A 7997-nucleotide genomic window follows, 5' to 3' on the forward strand; every position below is an offset into this window, starting at 1 on the left:
TAAATGATTGAGCCTCTCTTTAGTGTGACACCATAGGATCACTACAACATGAAGACTGGCCTCTACAATAAACTGTATTTTAGCAATCAAGATTAGTGCAAATAATCTTAATTAATATAATCAACTCAAATTACTAAGACATAATGCATTCATTATATCCTCTTGAAAATAAGTAAAAAAATGTCAACAATATATCAATTTTAAATATTTTCTATCACTTGATTCTAATACAAATTCCTATTTTCTTTTTACAACAAATATATATTTGATTCCCTTCAATTTTCACCTCCCCTACTTTGAGAGTATGTTAGTTATAGAACAAATTACTACATTTTGCAACATTTTCTTTTTGCTCTCTCTCTCTCTCTCTCTCTCTCTCTCTCTCTCTCTCTATAGATATATATATATATAAACATTACACCATTTATTTTTTAATAGTATAAAATAAAAATAAAAATAAAAAAATAACAAGTAAACTGAGAGAAATATAATAAATAAATAAATATAATAGGTAACTAATTATATTTAACTCGAGATTCTAATCGCCTTTCTCCTATTGTGTAAAAAATAATAATTCTCATAATTATGACCATATTTCCTTTAGTGGAGATATTTTCTACAACTTTAAACATCTATATAACAATTCTCATAATTATGACCATATTTCCTTATTTCCTTTAGTGGAGATATTTGCTACAACTTTAGACATCTATAACTCAACATGGGTAGAGAACAAAGAATTAAGAGCTAAAAGACAAGAAAGTTTCCAAATAAATCATGGCATTAGTGCCCACATCTTCATCTTGACTTTTATCATTGACGAGGTTACGACTAACATGGGTGGATTTTATTTATATTTTGTACACTTTCCTGAGGGTCCGATATCAAATAATGCCTCAACACCTACTCATGGAAAGCTCAAGCTTCCGGGTATTCAATACTATAAATCCACCATTGGTAGAGTGCATACAAGATTTGATAATATAGAAGGATTCCAAAGCAGTATAGGAGTTAAAATCATGTTTTCAATTCTCTCCTCAGTTTTTATTAGGCTCTACATTAAATGAATGAAAGGAATTCATAAAAAACACATTGGGAAATACACATGGTTGTTTGTTTTTTAGAGTTTATATTGCTATGTTTCTTTTTGTAGATGGCATTACATTATTTTGATGTTACGTTTGATGAAAGTCCTTCAAAAATAGTAGACATCTTCTCATATTTTTGTGACTCCCTTGGATTTATGGAAACTTGGGGAAAAAGAGGTATGCCTCTCAACACTTTGAAGATAGAGGTAAATTTAATTCCATTCTCACTTAAAGGAGTGGGTGTGTGGAGATGGTACCTTCTTGCACATATTTAAGAGTATTATTTTTGCACCATACTTCAATGTGATATCAATAGTAGAATCTTATTTAATTTAAGGTTACAAAATGATTACTCCCCTTAAGAAGTAATGTTTCCAACATCAATTTTAGGACTTTTGGACAAATATGTCTCTTTCACTCATTGGTCACAACTACCCTTCTTTATGGATATGATATTTGGGGACCTTATTCTTCTTGTTAGAAGTTGACAATAGATAAAGAGAGTATTCATTTTGATTCTCTTCAAAGACATCTGCGTGAAGGGTTTACACACTAAAACCATCATTATTATAGAATTTGACATGGCCCAATAATTGTTGTTATGGTCTTCTAGATTGTATTCATAATTCATGAGTTTAAGCTAATGGAAACCCTTTAGGTAGGTTACCTTGGGTATCTATATTGTGTAGTTGTGTTTATAATAAAATTGAACCGAACTAGTATGTTAGAATCTGGTTATTACTCCACTTAGTCAATAGTGATATTCACGAGCTCCGTCCACCCAACTTTTTGATGAATGAATATATATAGTGATATATATTCGAAAATAGAAATAAATAAGGGTTTTCCAAAAATAGTTATTATCCACCTCATCCAATTTCAAAGACATTTGTAAACACCTCAAGGGTGACATCGATAGCGAGTGGAGTTGTCGAAATCAATTGGCATACAATTAATAAAAATACCTCAAAATCCTTCATTTTTTCATAAACTTCGTGTGAACGTCGCTTACTTTCCCTACAACAACCTTTGAAAAGCATTGCAATCTAACAATATGACGATTTTACGTTTTCCTCGAAATAATGTTATTAAAAAAAAGGTTAGTTAAATTAAATAATATTATTTTAATATGTTGAATGTTTTTTAATTTTAAATAAAATGTATATTTCCAAAACAAAATATAAAATATATATATGAGGTGATAAAATTTTCAAGATTTTATAATAGATTTCTAACTTCTTGATAACTTAAAAAAATAATAATGAATAAAATATGATTGTCAACAATTCTTAATACCTAATCTCTATCTCTATTTTTTTGATGAGTTGGTGCGCAACATCTTTTTTTTCCAATCCCCTTAATTTGAATTTATACACTCATTATTTGGATGCCCCAAATTGCAAATCTTTGTACAAATTCACCAGCAAGTTCCTTGTCATGTTACATTTTGCTTAAAGAATGGCAAGTTGATGTTTTAATTGGACAAAAGTGCTCATTATTAATGTAATTGTTGAAGGTTTTGGCATTGATGTTGTATATTGCATTGATGTCAAAGGTTAGTTAACAAGAATAAGCCCACATTAGCACTGGTATCATCCTCACAATGCTTATGCTTATCATCCTCATCTTGATACAGGTAATCAATATTAGTCTAAGAAGTATATGAGGGTTACTTTGTTTCAATCCGAGACATAAACAAGGCTCCAATCCGAGTTAGCATATGTAGGACCTGTACCAACTTTTCTTTTAATCTTTGTAGATTCTCCCATGTCTACATGGGGTACAAATGAAATGAAAAGAAATGATTGTAATGCAGAGACTAATGAAGCTGGCCTTGATTCCATTTTTGAATTTTGCATTAGAAGCACGTATGATATAACCCTCAATAGTCTTTCCACCTATGACCTCATGAATGATCTATTCAATAAATTTGAGTATAAGTATAGTGAGGTATATAAAGATAACATGGGTAACAATATTAAAGGAAATAAGGGCACTCTGGAAGTTGATAACAGTTCCACCAAGGACATACTCCATTTCATTAATCTAAAACCTATATTGATGTCAAGCTTAAGTTTCAAAGAAAAGTTCATATGTTTTTGGCTCTCAAATCAATAATTGTCCCATAGCCTTTTTAAAATTCCAATAGATTGTTTGGTAAGCATTGAGCATTGTTTCAATATGACACTGATTGAGGTAACTATCAATGGATCATTGAGCAAACCCCAAGTGAGTCTCTTCCTCCTACAAGAAGAAATGAGAGAGACACTCAAGTTTTGGAGAGCTAGTAATCAGTTTGTTTGTAATCAAGACATCTCTCAGGGAAAAGAAACAAGTTCAAAGCCTTCCATGAATACGTTATATGATGAAAGTAGTCTAGCACCTTTGCAAATAAGACATCTCTCGGGGAACATAAACATGATCATAGTATTTTATTAATACAATAGATGATGAAAGTAGTCCAACACCTTTGTAAACAAGACATCTCTCAAGGAAATATTCAACCAAACAAAGGACCATGACACATGTTGTCATAAATACCAACATGTGTAGTAGGTGTTGTTTTTAGCGATGGAGTGATATATCTCTTAAATCATGCACATGGGGTGACTCTAAAGTAAGGCTAATTCAGAAGGACAAGCTCAAAAGTTTAGGTAGATCACTACATTCGGTGATTTCAAATCCTATATATCTATATCAATGTTTAAAGGAAAACCTTGTAGCATGTTTCAAATCTAAAGCTGTACCAAGAGAAAGTATGTGGAAAAAGTCTAACCTGAATTTAGAGCAATCCAAACCTCCCTTTTCAAACTAAAACTGAGGTGAGAAGAATATGTTTATATTGGAGTGCTAGAGAAAATGAGTCATTATGCTGACCTACAGGAGTGAAAACACCTTGACCAACTAGTGATGAAGGCAAAGTATTCGCAGGCAATCTGGAAGTTACACATCATTTTAATATTTATAATTTCCACTTCAAATGTCAATTTAATTTTGAGTAAGCGACAACAACGTTGATAAGGATTTGAAATGAACAGACTATTTGAAGATGGTAAGACAAACTAAACCTCTTCAAATCCCTGTACAAACAGTCAGCGAGAGTTATTTATATAAAAAGATGCATTTTTGGATGGAAGAATTGTTAGTTGATTGAACTTTGTGAGACCTAGTTCATGAATTGTTTGAAAAAGAAAGAACAAGAAGAAGAGAAGAAGTGAACCAAACTTTAAGAGAAAGAGAAAGAGATAGGCATCTGTAAAGGAGCATAAACAAAGTACATAATAGATATAAGGAGGAACTCATAATTCAAAGACCAAATAAATCAACAAAGTAAATATTTAATCTTTTCAAGGGATTCGTGTCTCCTCTCAGGTAATAGCCTGAAAAAGAGCAAGTTGGAGTTTGTAGAAGAGGGAGTGGGTTCTCCCAACAAGTTGTAGCTCGCAAAAGAAAATAAAGGTTGAAGCCTCCTATAGGTAGAAGCCTACAAAATTAATGTAAAAGACGAAGTTGGTGCTTGCCTTTACATCACAACAAAAAAATGTGGTTTTCCCACTTATATCTGGTGTCTACATGTTCTAAATGTCTTTCTTGTGTGTTTACTTATGAATTCCTAGTTAATTGTTGAACACTAATATAATTCTACTAATTATAAAAGAAAAGGATAAAAGGCTATTAAAATAATTTGAAAATTTTCATATAAAAGACATAATTACTTATTCACCCCCCTTAGTAATTGCCTAGTTTTCAACAATTGGTATCAGAGCCAATTCTTTTTGCATCAACCTAACATCCAAAAGGAAGATCTAACTCATAGTAATGGCTAGGGATAAAGGGTGTTCTATAAGAAAAGATCCTTTGTTTACTAGTACTAATTATACTTTTTGGAAAGTTAGAATGCAGACATATTTGATGTCCCTTTAAGTAGATGTTCCAGGTGCAATAGAGTATGGGTATGAGAAACCACCCATCATTGTAAATAATGATGATAAATTGAAATTTTCATGCAATACTAAAGCCGTGAATGCTATCCTAAGTGGACTAGCTAAATTAGAATTTGTAAAAGTAATGCATTGTAAGACTACTAAAAAAATGTGGGATAAACTGAAAAACATTCATGAAGGAGATGGTAAAGTAAAAATGGCTAAATTACAAGTTACAAAATGCAGTTTGAGTCCTTTTGAAATAGTAAATGTTATAAGAGGTCTCGATGAAACCATTAAGGAATCCACCATAGTCCAAAAAGTGTTGAGATCACTCCCTGCTAAGTTAAATCCCAAACTATCAACGATTGAAGAAATTTTTAACATTAAAACCCTAACAATGGATGAATTGCTTGGCTCTCTAACATCCTACGAAATGATGATCACAAAAGGAAAATCAACCATAAGGGATGAAACATTCAAAACAAATAATAAATCTATAGAAGTCCAGGAGTGCTCATGTTCAGACTCAGATGAAGAAGAAGCAAAACTTGTGAGAAGGTTGAAGAAAGGGACTGGTAAGTATAAATACAAGCTTCCTTTTAAGTGCTTTAATTGTGGAAGAGTAGGTAATTATGCCTCAAAATGTCCTTTTAAGAAGGAAGAAATATATCAAAAGGCAAATAAAAGAACAAATATAATAGAATAAAGAATGAGAAAAGATTTAAAAGAAATATTGTATACACAAGAAGATAACAATTCCTCTAGTGATATAAATGAATCTTCTGATGAAGAAGGAATTAGTGAATTTATGCTTATGGCTCTAAAATCTTAATCTGAAAAACTTAATGATTGTGAGTTGAGTGAAGAATAAGAGGGTGAAGTTTACCTTGAAGAAGAGCTAAATAATTCTTTAGAAAAAATTGACAGACTCAAACAAAAGAATAGAAAACAAAAGGAAATTTTGATTAAATATGTTAAAGAAGAGCCTAAGTATGAGAGATTCTCTAATTAAAGGTTGAGTTAGAAGAGAAAAAAAAGGTTGAAGACATCCTACTACAACAATTAAAAGAGAAAGGGAAAGAATATGAGAAACTAGAAGAAGAAATAGTTGTTACGAGAAAGAAGTTAGAGAAAGAACAAGTTGAGTTAAATATGAACTTTAAACACATTGGGGGGTCTCAAAAGTTGGATGAGATATTGAATACTCATATATTTTCGCCTATGAAATCTAGTTTGGGCTATGAAGGAGAAACCACTAAGAAAAAGACAGAGGATAAAAACACCATCAACTTCACTAAAGTATTCATAGGAGATAATGACAACAATTAGCACCTAAAGTATAATGATTTCAACAACACACCTTGGAAATAACATGGAAACAATGCACCTCAACAAGAACAAAGGAACAACACTACTCAACAATAACAAAATATAAATCCCACTCAGGAGCAAAAAATGAAAAATCTTACTCAGCTACAACACACAAGAATATTTGACAAGCTAGCAATAAGTTACTAGAAGCCTTATTTTTTCAAAAGACAAAACTATAAGATGTCAAAGAGATCATATTCACAAGAACCATCTTTTCCCAAGTATGAAAATTTCTTCTATGGATATTGTTTTTTGTGCAAAAAAATTGGCCATAATGTTGTGAACTATAGAGCATATATCAGAAGGAATGAAACAAGAAGTTAGAAAATAAATGAAGTCATCAACGAATTTGTAAATGCAAGGACAAACATAAGTAAGAACAATAATCCATTTTCCCTACTTTTTGATGTCACTAAATATTGTTGTTGCCACAATTTTGGACATAAGTATTATGAATGTCAACTCATAAACTTCAAACCATAGTCTTAGGACAATCATAGGATAGAGGAATCCATGTTGTGGAAAAATAAAAAGGAAGAGAAGGAAACCAATAAGTGCAGTCTAGTTCTTGATGTTCATAACTAGAACAATTAGTGATATGTGAACAATGGTTACTCCAAACATATGACTAGAGACAAGAGCAAGTTTCTGACTCTAAATGGAAACAAATTTGGCAATGTCACCTTTGATAATGATGCACTAGGGAAAATAATGGGAAAAGGTAGAGTAAGCTTGAATAATGGCAGAGGCAAAGTAAATGATGTATTATTTGTGGTTGAACTAAAACATAAATTGTTGAGTGTGAGCCAGATGTGCAGCAGAGGATATGATGTCATCTTTAAGGCTCAGGAATGTGAAATAGAGTCAGCTAAAACATGAAAGATACTAGCCAATGGAATCTGAATAGAAACCTGTATATGTTTTGAAGGAATATAGTAAAGAATTTCACTCGGGGAAACAAGATGAGTGTTGGCTGTGGCATAGAAGAATAGGGCATTTAAACCTTAACCATATCATTAGACTCAACAAAAAGAGAGCTATAAGAGACTTGCCCAAAATCACAAAGCCATAAAATTGTATCTGCAATTCATGTCAAATGGAGAAACAAGTTCATGTTTCTTTCAAGATTAAATATCAACTATCAACTAGCAAGCCTTTTCAGCTAGTAAATATGGAACTATGTGGGCCTTCTGTGACAAAATAACTTGGAGGTGAGTATTACTTCATGTTAGCGATTGACTAATTTTCCAGACTAACACAGGTATCCTTCTTGATATATAGATAAGAAGCATTGATAAATTCAAGTTATTCAAAGCACTAGCAAAGAACCAAACATGCTATGAGTTAAAGCACATATGATTAGAGAGAGGAGGAGATTTCACATCAAATAAATTTGCAGATTTTTGTCATGAACATAGAATAAGGAGACAATATACTACTGCATACACTCCTAACAAAATGGAATTGTTGAAAGGAAGAACTGGTCAGTACAACAAATGGCTAGAGCTATGATGTAGGAAAGAAACATACCACAAACCTATTGAGCTGAATCTATTCACACAACAATTCACATACTAAACAAAGCACATCCCAGGCCTAATTATGACAAGAC

This window comes from Pinus tabuliformis, chromosome 2_1, assembly GCF_031772625.1.
Source record: "Pinus tabuliformis cultivar Carrire ecotype Pingquan chromosome 2_1, CPIR1, whole genome shotgun sequence".
Taxonomy (NCBI): Eukaryota; Viridiplantae; Streptophyta; class Pinopsida; order Pinales; family Pinaceae; genus Pinus; species Pinus tabuliformis.